The sequence below is a fragment of the Paramisgurnus dabryanus genome, chromosome 10, assembly GCF_030506205.2.
Source record: "Paramisgurnus dabryanus chromosome 10, PD_genome_1.1, whole genome shotgun sequence".
NCBI classification, from domain to species: domain Eukaryota; kingdom Metazoa; phylum Chordata; class Actinopteri; order Cypriniformes; family Cobitidae; genus Paramisgurnus; species Paramisgurnus dabryanus.
Genome location: NC_133346.1, coordinates 3,934,725 through 3,949,195, shown reverse-complemented (window position 1 = coordinate 3,949,195; position 14,471 = coordinate 3,934,725). Strand labels below are relative to the sequence as shown.

General features: G+C 38.9%; 1 protein-coding gene across 1 annotated transcript in view; it reads right to left on the bottom strand.

The window, feature by feature from the left end:
* mef2ca (myocyte enhancer factor 2ca) overlaps positions 1-14,072 on the bottom strand; it is a 51,632-nt gene extending 37,560 nt beyond the window's left edge. Inside the window, exons 1-2 of the mRNA XM_065262333.2 lie at positions 13,826-14,072; positions 10,041-10,157 (exon numbers count right to left, since the gene is read on the bottom strand). The gene's annotated coding sequence lies outside the window, so the exon portion shown is untranslated. The remainder of the gene's footprint in view (positions 1-10,040; positions 10,158-13,825) is intronic.
* Positions 14,073-14,471: the final 399 nt, after the last annotated feature.

Sequence of the window (14,471 nt, the reverse complement as noted above, 5' to 3'; positions counted from 1 at the left end):
TATTGGTGGTCAATCTGAGTGGTTGCCTTGGTGTGGCTAAGTGGTTGCCAAGGTGTTGCTAAGGAGTAATTATACTGCCATTGGACAGATGCTACAGTGTAAGGGAGAAAGGGAGTGATTGAAAATGCCAGGCGGACGCCAATTGTGGGCGCTTGCCAGCATTTTTTCAGCTAATCGCTTTGGTTGCTATAATACTTGTGCTTTGTTTATCAGTTGTTGAATGATACGCCAGTTGGTTGTTGAGATATTTTTATCCCGCCCCTCCTCCACTGTGATTGGACGGTTGAGTGAAACGTGACATTCACGAGCTGAGCTTTTTACCCAAAGCTTTTTTCATTTTTCAACACTTGCCATTGGACAGATGCTACACTGTAACGGCGCATTCACACGGGGCGTAAGCGTTGACGCTTCCCATTCACTTGTAATGGGTGACGTCAAGCGTTGGCGAACTGAATTGTGGATCCGTCGGCGCCGCGTCAGCGCCGTTGCTCGCGGCAGAAGTTGAAAATTTCTCAACTTTTCAAGCGGCAACGCGTGCGTCAGCCAATCATATCGCCTTATGCAAATAACCTAGGCAGAGCTAGCCATTTACGTTTATGGAAGACCGGAGCTTGTGTTGCGGCCACAGTGATTGGCTGTTGGCTATGCTTCAGACAAGCCTTCCGTTAAGCGTTAACGCTTACGCCCCGTGTGAATGTACCGTAAGGGAGAAAGGGAGCGATTGAAAATGCCAAGCGAACGCCAACTGTGGGCGCTTGCCAGCACTTTTTCAGCTAATCGCTTTGGTTGCTATAATACTTGTGCTTTGTTAAACAGTGTTTGAAAAATGCGCCGGTTGGTTGTGGAGATATCTGTCCCGCCCCTCCTCCACTGTGATTGGATGGTTGAGTGAAAAGTGACAAAGATGGGCTTTTCACCCAAAGCATTTTTCATTTTTAACTCTGGGCGCCCAAAAAATAACGGCAGCTGCTGGCGTTTTTGAAAAGCGCGCCGCTTCCATTGTAAACAATTGAAAACATAAACCAGCCCGCGTAAATGCCTTTGTGTACACGCCCCCAAAAACTGAATTTCATACTTGTTATTTTTGTCTTGCTTTTCAGTAAAAAAAAATTGTGCAATTGAGATCGACTAAAAATGCCAGGCAGATGCCGACTGTGGGCGCTTGCCAGCATTTTTTCAGCTAATTGCTTTGGTTGCTTTGATACTTCTGCTTTGTTTATCGGTCGTTTAATGCCGGTTGGTTGTTGAGATATTTGTCCCGCCCCTCCTCTACTGTGATTGGACGGTCAAATGAAAATTGACATCGACGAGCTGAGCTTTCCCCCCAGCATTTGACATTTTTCGACTGAAAAGAAAACGGCAGCTGCCAGCGTTTTTGAAAAGCGCGGCACTTCCACTGGAAACTGGGTCAGAAAAATGAACTTAAATTAAGTTTATTGATGATGCAATGATATTACACAGCAGCTGAAAAAGTCCCCTTGGTAACTGGCACTGTGTAATATCATTGCGCCTCCTGCAGCCATGTTACGGAAGCAAAGTCCTTGTTTATTACGCCAGAATGAGAGCCTAGAATATCTGCCAAGAAAATCACTACTTTTAATTTTCTGTCGGTCTTAGTACACGATGTAACTACAGAAGAGTCAAGTTTTAAATAGGAAAAATATCGAAACTCTTTGGTTATTTTTTAGCGCAATGCTAATGGTCTAATCAGATTCTATGGATTATGCTAAGCTATGCTAAAAGTGGTAGCGCCAGAACCGGATATCTATTGAATAACTCTAGGGGAGCTGGAAAATGAGAATATTTTCCAAAAAAGTGGTGTCCCTATAATATCTTACTCTGTGATATTCTGCTCTCGAGATATCGCTCGTGCTCGTTTTAATCGCCTGCCAGGCAAATATCATTCGATTGCTCAGTAAAGCCAACAGTAAATGCCACACCTCTCCTGCAGGTATCATTCGCATCCATAAAAACAAACTTGCGTGGGACGACGAATTACGCACCAAAATATTTGGAAAACCCCTAACCTTTCGTGATTAAAATTGGCAACTAGGCCAAAATGAATAAAAATAACACCTTCAAACAAGCATTACAAACAGGGTCTGCCATAACCTGGCCAATGACACAATTAAGATTGGAGCCCGTTCAACTTCATTATCGCTATCTCTCAGGGCATCTGAAACATTGAAGACGTGCCAGGCAACAGAGAAACTTGTCAGAGCAAGTCAGAGCAGATCCGCCGAGCTCATAGCAGAGATCAGAGGCGTCAGACGACCCACTCTCCAACCCGAAGGAGGAAGTGGCTCTTCGCAAACAACACCCAGCAGCTCGAGCAGATGGACATAATGACAGGAAATCTTTGCAGGCGGTCTCATGGAAGGAAGTGACATCATAGTGCAAAAGGCATTAAAAAAAGATGCAGTAGGTACCAACAAATCTTGTCTTATGTGTGATAAAACTTATCATGTGTTTTATGTTTGAGATGTTTCATGTTATATATATAAGTATACTGGACTTAGCAAATACCATAAACTTATTACAATGGCAGTTGGGTTTCTCTTAAAAATGTTGGGTTGTGCATATAAATATATGCACAACCCACCCTTTTTGGCAGATGGGTGGATGATGAATGGATGGATGGATGGATAGATAGATTCAGTTTTCTCCCTGGTGAAGATTCCTACACTAAATCTCTTTGGTGTCTATCAAGGGAGCGTGCCGCAACAGCCGAGAGACTTTATCAATCAGAACCGGAATGGGGACAGTGACACTCCACCCCACCCTTACGGCTCTCCTCAAAACTTCCCAAGGACAAAGAGGAGGCAGCGTCTGTGTCTCTCAATGAGAGCACACGAGCTTGTAAGGTTAGTCGTACCACTGAATGAGACCAGCTCCCAGACGCATGCTCCAATCCCTGAACCTGCGCTTCCTCACGATGCACTGTGAATAGCTGGAGGCTACCTGAGCCCAACCTGATGCTGTCTGATTAAGCGTAACTTCTGACTTTGTTTTACATTGCAAAAGAATTAAGTCCTTTTTTAATAATAATACCCAACCTAAATTAAGAATTTTTTAAATTAAGTTAGCATTACATTTTAAAAGACTGGTACTATTCCCCTGGAACACACATAGTGATAAAATGTATACTTGAATGCACTGTAAATTGTTTTCGATTATACCGTCTGCTAAAGGCACAATATGTAATGTTCACTGCTAAACAACAACAATTGCGTAAGTTGATGACGCTGCGAAAGAACGGGGAACAATAGGAGTTGCAGGGCCAGATTTACTAAACGGGGCAAATTAGCCTAAGAGCACAATTCCAAAAAAGCGCCGATGGGAGTGGTAATATCTGCGGGTTATTTACTAAAAAGGCGCAAATTAAATATCACAGATGCAACAGCTAATTCCCATAATCACCAACAATCTACTAAGTAAATCATGTTGCTTGAATCATTTAAATAATCTCCTCCCATAAATTTGGCGTCTAGAAATGAATGCACGACACTTCAAGTACGACTGGATGGCATCAAAGTATGAGGAATTTCTTGTTGGACTTAAACTTTATTTTGTTATAAATAATATGAGTTGAATTAGCTAAAGTTATTTCAACTTTATTTTTATAATTTATAGAAACTCCTCACTAGTCAAGAAAGTTTAAATGAATTGTAATTTCAAGTTGATTTAAAGGGGCCATGGCACAAGACTTTTTTAAGATGTCAAATAAATCTTTAGTGTCCCCAGAGCACATATGTGAAGTTTTAGCTCAAAATACCATATAAATCATTTATTATAGCATGTTAAAATTGCCACTTCGTAGATGTGTGCCAAAATGTGCCGTTTTGGGTGTGTCCTTTAAAATGCAAATGAGCTGATGAAATTCAAACACTGATCACAATGATGGTGTTTTGTTGCAATTGAAACTCAATTGTGCTGCGAATTATTTTCTCTTTCTTTCTTTTTCTCTGCACTAAATGGCAGTGCTGTGGTTGGATAGTGAAGATTAAGGGCGGTATTATTATAATAAGAGCTCCTTATGACATCATAAGGAGGGGAAAATTTCAACGACCTATTTTTTCATGTGCTTGTAGAGAATGGTTTACCAAAACTAAGTTACTGGGTTGATCTTTTTCACATTTTCTAGGTTGATAGAATCACTGGGGACCCAATCATAGCACTTAAACATGGAAAAAGTCAGATTTTCATGTCATGGCCCCTTTAACTTAAAAATGTAAGTGCAACAAGGATTTTTTACACTGCACACTTCTGCTTTTACTCTCATGATGCTTTAACGTCACACGCCGACTGGTCTGCATAGTGCCACATTAAGTTAAACAAATAACATTTTAATCTTACATCTTACATATTGTGCCTTTAACCAAAAGCCACACACAAAATGTATTTTTCCTTTTTTTTATGACTAATGGGCGTTCACACCAAACGCGAATTCAACTATTTGCGGTTATATACAAAGTCAATGCGGGGGTATAATGCTTTAATGCTATGTACACACTAAACACGAAGCATCACGTTCCTCCCTCTAGATTACTCACAGGATTTAATTTCGTGCCATGCTAATTTTTCACTTAATTTAAATATTTTCAACTTGCGCAAATTTAAGAAAAATAATTCATGTTTTCACGGCAATCGCACCACCCAATTTATGTCATATGCACCGCCCCACTCTTGTTCACATCTATTTACGTCTCTACATTAATTTCGCGCAAATCATTGAATTCGCATTTGGTGTGTACGCCCCATAATACTGCATTCACTCCTCATGTCCATTCAAAAGCTTTTAGTACAAGAATGCCCCTCCTCCTAAAACCGATGGCATATTCATAGCTATAAAATAAAGCACGCCATATTACCCACCCAAATGTTCTGTTTAAACCGGAAATGCACTGACACATGTTTATAAAGTGATTTCATGGGTCAATTTACACCTTTTTTTAAGGACATTTAGCTGGATATTAAGTAAATATCGTTTGCAGTGAATCTAACAGGTGCAGACAAGTTAGCTCCGTACGGTACGCTTCTTCACAAAATGACACATTCTGTCGCATTACTCAGTTTTGCTCATTTGCATGGCTTCCTTTGCTGTATATGTGTGTCGCACAGCTGCGTTGTGTTGTGTGTCATTTACTCTTAACCGCTAACCGATACCCACAGTCAACTGAAACTGTGGCTGTCCATAGCCACATGTTATAATATCACTTCTCTTTCATTATTTGAGAGGTTTATACTTTAAGGGGTTAAACTTAAATAAATTCAGATTTTTTTTAAGACTCGATCAGAACTGCATGTTTCTGAGAGCCATGTTTTCTAACAATATTAAACACACATACATTGCTCAGACTTATCCATAATCAATACCCTTAAGTGTTTTGGTCAGACTGCCCGTTGTGAAAAACAGATTTTGCCAGCTGGCTGGATCTCACATCCTAGCAGATCTCACGGTGGAGGCAGCGCGCTCGACTCTTGGCTCTGCGGGCCGCTGGCAGCACGTGCACGGGATGCTGGGAAGATCACGCTCGTGCACAGCAGGTAAGCGACCCAGAGAAACCAGTCTGCCTTTTCATTATCCAGCAATATCTTTCCCAGCAGCTCTTGATGGACCTAATGCTAATAAAAGTACTTTCATTTACCTGACCTGATGTCATGGTTACGGCGTGAGCTTCAGACATCGGATACAAGACATTTCTATGTTTTCTAATTTCATTTCCTCTCCCCATTAATTTCCTTTCTCAAAACGTTTTGCAGCTTTTCTGTCTATCTCACATTGGATTGGGTTGAAGGTCTGAATGTGGGCGTTTTAAGCAGCATGGGAAATATTACACAGAGAGGAAATGACGTCGAAAGTTGGGAGCAATGTAAACCAAACCAGGATGACGGAGGGTCTTCGACTTCACCGCCCTCGTAGACTCCCCCACGCTGACTTCCTCCTACAAATACACAGCGAGCGTAAACCGAGCAGAGCCTAAAATAAAATAGTGAACTCTTTACCACAAACATCAACAAAAGCAGTGAACTTGATGGCTCATCGGACCTGAGGTTCAATTGTTTATATTAAGACCTATAGTAGTGAATAAGACATTTATAGCGTTCCTGGTACAGCTTTGTGTTGGCGGCACAAAAGGATGTGGGTTTGCTTCCTAGGGAACACGCACATAACAAAATGTACAGCTTGAATGTATCGTAAGTCGCTTAGGAAATGCATAAATATAAAAAATGTTTATACGCTTTCGGCTACTGTGGCCGCACACAAAGTGTGACTGTCGGGAATTCTGCTTGATCAGCTGGACTTCTGTAAGACCTCAGGAGGTCAAGAATGTCCAGTTGTGCGACACCTGGCTTGAAATTCTTGCGTAAAACTGTCAGGCGAATCCTCAACTACTGAAACTGCATAGATATGCGAAGTAAACCACCAAATAAACCAAACAAGTGTGCCACCGATAGGCATATACGGCAAGATTACCGTGCTCTTGAGGTTGTTACAGCGGACGCTCGGATCTGTTACCTCAAAGCTGAGAAGTCAGATCTTAAATACTTTAACTAACCTCACATCAAACTATGAACACATGATCCACTAAAAATACCCCCAAGCACACGCTGGTCGGGGAGGGGGGTGTACTCTGATTAACGCTTTATACGGCCTGCCGTACACAAAGAGTCTCTCTGTGCAAAAACCCCTCTTGATGGAGGATGCAATGCAGTGAGTATTTTACACCAGTGACAGACAGATTACACGTGAGGGGGAAATATCAAATTTTTTGGCAAAGTCAGGTCGTGCCAAATTAAATGCTTTGAGAGGAAGATCAGCAGAGCCACAGGCCTGGAGGTTCAAGTAACACGTTTATCTTGGATTAGAAATAGATGTAGCATATATATAGATTAATGAACACACGAGTGGTTTTTATTTCACTGAATGCTGGGCTATTGGGTCAAAAATGGAAGGCACCCAAACTGTTGGAATGCAATTTACCCTACGCCGGGTTGTTGAATGAATCCCATTCCTGGGTCAAATATAAACATCTGGGTTAATTTAACCAAATGTTTGTGTTTGTCTCTTTCTGACCCAATGCTGAGTCAAAAAATAACCCTGAAATTTTAGAGTGTACTACAATGCGTTGTCATGGCTATACAAAAAAAAACTAATGGTTTTCGCCCTCATATTGAAACTAAAGTGTTTTCACTTATAAGATACGATCAGCACAGCTGTCGATTTAGATGATGGTCACACGCTAGTGGCTAATGAAGAAAACCAAAGAAAGTGCCATGAAGGTCTGACCAGCATCCAGACCACCCAGGAGAACCTACACACACACACACACACACACATATATACCGTACAGTACTGACTACACTCATCCCCACATATGCTGGCACAGCAGTAGCTCATAATAGCACAATTACAACTTCATCATGTCAAAACATCTTCAATCTGACAAACTGATGTAGCTCCTGAGAGCGACAGATTTAAAATCATCTGCAAACACAGCAGGCCTCTAATAACAATTAAAAAAGCACACTATTGGACAATAAACTTAAAATCAGCTGATCTTTACAAAATAATGCAAAGACGGGCCTAAAATTAGCTTTTATTTGTTTGATTTTATGTTGTGGAGTTGAGGGATGAGTACTAGGATTTCCCAGTAGATCACATTTGGCCCTTTGATCATATTTTGTAAGAACGCATCCTGTGGAGATCAAGAGCTTCATTTATAAAGCGTGCGTACGCACACTCTACAATCAAATCTGTGCGTGCGCACGCTTTGTAAACTTTACGCACAAATTAGTCTGGATGTCCATAGGTCAGCAACGTTTATATTCATAAAAAGGGTATATAAAGTAACAAAAGTGCTTACCGCCACGACGCACGCTCTTTTTTTGGAAATATAAGTCTTTCTTGCTGCTCGTAAAGGATTTAAACATTGACAGGTGCTTTCATATGTCATTGACCTTTTCTTAGGCATTGTTTAAAGGCGAAGATTTGAAAATGTTCAGCTGCGCGCAATTTCAAGATCATTTGCAATTTATAGATTTAACACCCATGCGCGCGTTTTCAGTGCGCACGTTCGTTTTATGAATCTCACGTATGCGCTTTTGAGAAATGATCGTGAGATGAAATTTAGGCCGATTTCTACGCAGCATTTTATACATGAGGGCCCCAATCCTCTCCAACGAATTCCTGTGTCACAGATTCCCACCGGAAACCCATCCTGAATATTCCAGGTTAACTGTTAAACTATTAGTTTGAGTAGGCGATGCTGTTAAAATCAACTTGTTTATAGCTCTCTATTTATAACAGCAGGATATAAATAGGAGTGTTTTCACATAATTACAGCAGTTAGAAATTGCTTGCAAGCTTAGTGTTTGCCCTAAAACAGTGCCCACATAAAAATACCTCACTTTATAAACTGTAGTATTTACTACACTTTAATGTAACAAATAATGTTCTGAAGTATAATTGATAATCTAGAAAGTATATAATCTACTTTAATATTTACTATAGTAAGGTTAAAACACTAGCTAGGGATTTTACTCCAGTTTACTACAATGTATACACTATTTAAGCTATAGTAAATATAGGGTAGAGTAAATTCACCCGATGTCTGTGCATGTGTAAGATATTGAAATACTGTGCGTTCACTGCTGCTACCCCACATATAGCCTACTTTAGTATTTACTATAGTAAAACCCTACATGCTAGAGTGTTTTGAACTTTAAGTGTACTACAATACTAAAATGTATGAATTCACATACTACAGAATACTCTAATATACTTCAATTTACTACAGTAAACACTGACGTATACTAAAACTTATTACAGACATCTTACGACATTTGGGTTTGGGAAGCTCGTGTCTATAAAATGTAAAGATGAACTCCAAATAAAAGCATAGAATTGTGACAGCTCCACTTACTTTGTTACGCATAAGTATATGACTCCAGAGCGCGCGCACGCACCGCTGTTAAACGTCAGACTTGTGTCCACCTGAACGCGTAGACAGGTCCAGAACTCCTCACGCGCTCTCAAAATCCAGAACCGAGTGAGTGCGCTTCATGTGCGCGTCAACGTGAGAATAAACGCCACAAACTCCGCGTCTCTCATTGGGTTTGACACAAGGTGCGACGTAAGTGAATGCGTCTTGAAAAACACGAGGAAAACAAGTGCGCAAAGATCTCCAGTGTACTAAATCGCTGATGTTCTGTTGTAGTTCACTGACACGATCCACACGGAGCATTTGTTCGTCATTAAGGAGAGAGCACGATTCTCTCTTTCTGTTTCTCTCTCTCTCTCTTTCTGAAAGGGGCGGATCTAACGTACAGTAACCTCACGCCCCGTCTGCGCTGTGAGTGCGCGACGCGTCCAACTTTATCAGCGGCGCGTTCTAGTCTGGCGCGTCGAGTCGAGTGTTACAGAAGCTGATAAGGGCGCGGAGTTATTTCACTATTATTGTATATGTTATGGTTTTATCCACATTAAAAATACTGTAGTAGCCTACTTCATATTTCCTGTAGTAAAATTCATATTACAGTAGATTGAATTGACTTGCAAAATCAAGTTGTTTTAACTTCATGCCGCATATTTACTAAGTACTTAAGTCTATTAATGTATTTGTTTCATATGGGATTATGAAAACCAATTTTTTTCATATTTTCTTTCACCTTATACACAACACATTTAAATAACATAAATTAAATTCATTACTACATAATACAATTATAAAATGTATTACCATTTATACCAACATATTACACTTTATAAATGTATAAAATGATAAATTACACACAAAACTATACTTTTTTTGTATCTACTATTAGTAAACTGTAGTTATAAAAAGTTATAACTAGCCTATAGTTTTTTTAAACTACTACAGTATTTGCTACAGATATTCACTTCACTATAGCCTAGTTAATACTATAGAATAGTATACATTACCAAAGTAAAGTAATTACTACAACAGTTAACTAAAGTAAAAAATGTATTAACAAAAATATAATAGTAAAAAATGTAAAAAAAAAAAATGTCTTACCAATCACTTGCTCTTAACCTTCTGTGTCAACTTCCCTGTTTTCTCTCTTTGAATCTTCAATGCTGCTTCATCTCCATCAAATAGGTTGCTGAGGCTTTCAGGTCCTTCGTTTGGCACCTAAAAATTTAAATATTCATTAAATTATCATATGAATTTGTTATCAGTCTGGGGGATAATTACCATACATCAAATATGCCCATTTAAACATATTAGTGAAGTTATGAGAGCTTGTGGGAGAGACACGAGACTGTGACTCATTACTGACAACTAGCGGAGAGTTTGAGTATTACACCTCATAACAGTTCAGGGGGCTTGTATATTTATTTATTTTTGCAGAATGAATCTGTTTTAATTTAGTTAATCTCAATAACTGAGTATTATAGAGTGAAATTATTATTTTGTCCAAGAAAAGCTGAGATTGTTTTATTAGATGTGAGCACATTGACTTTCTTGGCTGAGCTTTAACGCTGACACCCGTAAAGTAATACGGGCCCTTGGGAGCTTTGTTTTTAAATGCAAAAGTTCCCTCGGAGCTGCCAAGTGCTTGTAAGGGTGAAACCTCTGATGTGAACTTTTCGGATTACTGTCAGTTTATAGTATCTGTGATGTTTCTGTAAAAAAGCAAACGGCAACTTTGCTTTACTAGGATGGTGTGAATATTTCAGAGGGCGCCTAAATGTGATAATTGATTATTCTGTCATCATAAGATCTGTATGAAAGTTAACCTAAAAAAAATATACTTCTGTGGTCACTGATGCACACAGTGGTGAGAAAATGTTGATATAATTTTCAATTTTGTGCAAGTTAGGTCTTGTAAGTGCTGTTATTTTGTAGAAGTAGTAGTAATGTGATATAACTTCTGCTTGATTGTCTACACCAAACAGATTTAACAGTGTCTGGTACAGTGTAAGTTCAATGCCAAGGTTGTGGGTTCGATTCCCAGGAAACATGCATACTGATAAAATAGCAAGCGTGCCCTTAGTGCACTGTATATTACATCAGATTAGACTAACCTCTCTCATTTTTTTTTTGACATTTTTTGTCATTTTGATCACACGAGAATTTGTTTGTATTTTACGAGTTGGTTAATTCATATGAATTCGTACAAAGTGAATCGATTATAATAAAAAAATAACAGGTGGAAATGTAAAGCGTAAAAAATGTACAAATGTGGTTGTATGAATTAATACGAATTAGCCACCTTGTAAAATACGTACTCATGAGATAGCGTTGGTTAGACAATTGTTTACAATATAATGTGCGTCAATCCCGAAAACATACTTTCTATTGTTGTGACTTATGATCTTGTTTGACTGTACATCATCTAGTGTGGGCAAACTCCCTTTACACTTTGTGGCTCACCTGACGAGTTCTCAGACATTGTTACCAATGTCTAAAAATCTCTAAACCTGCCTTACAGGCACATCAACCATGATTTCATAACATATACCAGGTTATGAAATCTGGCCTACCGATCCGAATACCAATAGGTTACAGCAGTACTCATATGATATCGTATGACACGACAGGTCACACGTTATGCTGAGCACATGTATTGTATTACATTTTTTTTGTTAACACTTTACAATAAAGTTGTATTTGTTAAATGCATTAGCTAACATGAACTAAAAACAACCCAATCTCACAAAAAATTTGAGAAATGTTTTCATGTTATTGACACGATTTTCTGCTGTTTTTCGTGCCTCTGGAGCACGAATTTCTATAAATGTTTTTTTTCGTGTCTGTATCACGACTTTCTTTATAATGTCATTGTATTTTTTGTTTTCTCATCGTTTTTTCCTATTTTTTTTACCATTGTCGCTTAGGGTTTGGGTTAGGATCACTTTCTGCGACTTCCAAACCCTACAACTTCAGGCAAGAATAGTTTTAAAGGCGGACTTTTAAACCAATGCATAAAATTACATCCTAACGCAAAACCCGAATCTAACCCTAACCCCAAGCGGCAATGATTTAAAAATAGGAAAAAACAATGAGAATTGTTTTTTTTTAAATGACACAATAAAAAAGTCGTGGCACAGACACGAAAAAACATAGAAATTCGTGCTGGGTGGCACAAAAAAGAAATTAGTCCTCCAGAGGCACGAAAAACAGCGGAAAATCGTGTCAGTAACACGAAAACATGAATCAATTTTTTGTGACAATAACACGACTTGCCGTGATATAGGGTAGACTAAAAATGAGCAAATTAAGTTTGTATTCATCTTTAATGTTAGTTAATGCAAATACAGTTGTTTAAGCTAGTTTTGATTAAAAAAAAAAGTGTTTACAGTGGTTCCCAAATTTTTTTGACGTGCAGCCCCCTTTGTGCACGGTGCATTCCTTCATGAAATGTATGACATAAAACTTAAAATTTTAATTAAACAAAACATATTAAATTATACAATGTAGTGCTGTTGGTTTAATTACACAGAATTTATGATAAATTAATGTATCTTATAAAATGACATTAATCTGGGGCCCCCCAGCACCATCTCAGGACCCCCAAGTTGGGAACCACTGTGTTAGTAAATGCTGAAATCAACATTAATTCATAAATCTTAAAAGTATTTAATATTGTAAAAGGAATTAATTCAATAACTAATTTAACTAATAACAAATACAATCTTTTTGTAAAGTGTTACTATTTTTTATAAACACAAAAGCAAAAATACAGCATTCATAAAAAAGTAATCAAAATAATAAATAATAAATTAACCACGCCTGTGACCTACAAATATTGTTACAAAAAATTAGCAAATGTTGGCTGGTATCGATGCATGTTTGATGGATGAACAGACGTGGTTGACATTGCGAACTGATTCTACCTCGTATAGTTTTTACTTTACATCAGTAAACTGCATATATGCATTCATTGGTCACTGGCTTGTTCTCGAAATACCAAACCACATATCAGTCAACTTGACATCTATTAATTTAGCCAATGCTTTTATCCAAAGTGACTAATAAATAGAAATGACCTATAAATAACACAACTGTATTCATGAATGTAAATCAAAATACAAGCTCATGCAGCAAAAACTGAACCGCACCGGCCGAACATGCAAATCTTTTTGCATTGACATTTAACATCAAACTGGGTCAGTTAGCCCTTCCTCCTCGAACACATTTAACCAAACTCATATCAACCCTCGATCAAACGCTCAATCTTCAATACATAAGGAGAGCATTATCAGCTCCTTAGTTTGAAATAAAAGCCGTGTAAGAGGAGACGATTGAAACGGTTGTGGACAGGAATCGGTGGTTTTGTGGGCACCTCAAATGCCCTTGATTTGCCTTTCATTATATCAGAGACCGCTGATGGATTCCCTACAGCTGTGGCTGTAGGGGTGGAAAGTAAGGGAGCTGTGCACACCTAATTCAATCTGGATTTGAAACATGTATCTTTTACATAACCAATAATACTGATATCAAGAAGAGGAATTGGAAAGTTAGTCCCAGTCACGGTCCACATGTGAAATGGTGTACAGAGTTTCATCTTAAAAAAGGAGCTGTAAACAAGCTTGACACAATATTAGCCGACCATGACCTACCCGCCGCATTCATCTCCTAGAAAACATATCTATTTATGAAAGCGAACCACGTCTCGAAAAGAAGCCCACCTCGCTAAATTTGTATCTTTCTATTTCTATTCTCAGGTCCGCATTCCCCAAATAAGATGCGGTGAAGTACCGTGTCATACCAGCAGACGCTTTATTGAGCCACTTTCACGTCACCGATTTTCAGCCACCGTTTTTCGAATTTAAACGCTTTGCTCGATGACTTACCAGTCCCAATTCTCTTCTCCAGGAAGGTGAACCCTCCAGCACCTGCTGTGGGCAATTCTTCGTAGAAAAAAAGACACAAAAGTGCAAAAAACTCGAAAAAGTCAAAGAAATTAAAGCCAGACCAGCTGGCTTTGTGGAGAAACCCAAAATTGGGTTGCGTTGAGTACAGATCTCGATCCACAGTGAAGCGAAATGTCATGCGAGCCCCAACCACACCCAACAAGGACATACAGACTCACACACACATAGACATGTCAGTCGGACCTTCGCTGTATGTCAATGCAAGTGTCTGGCAGGCCTCGGTTCACCTGCCGCTGTCAGTCTGATGTATATTTAGATTAAAGTATCGCTGTCGTGCAGGCCTCTGTTGGCCTTGGCAAAAGTGCCCAGGATTATTGCACCACTGATTTTTGCCATGTGACTAGTTTCACCTCCATTTTATTGGTTACACTAGTTAGTTCGTATATTTAGATCACTTATAATAAAGACCCAATGCAAGGTGACGCTGATCCAGGGCCTTACTCAGTCAATATTAAAGATAGCAAGGTTATTTTTCCTTCATATGAAGGAAACAAAAACCTTTTGCTCTGTACCAAATCATTGAGTTTTGTATTCAGATGCTGCCCAACAGAATGTAACTTGCAAT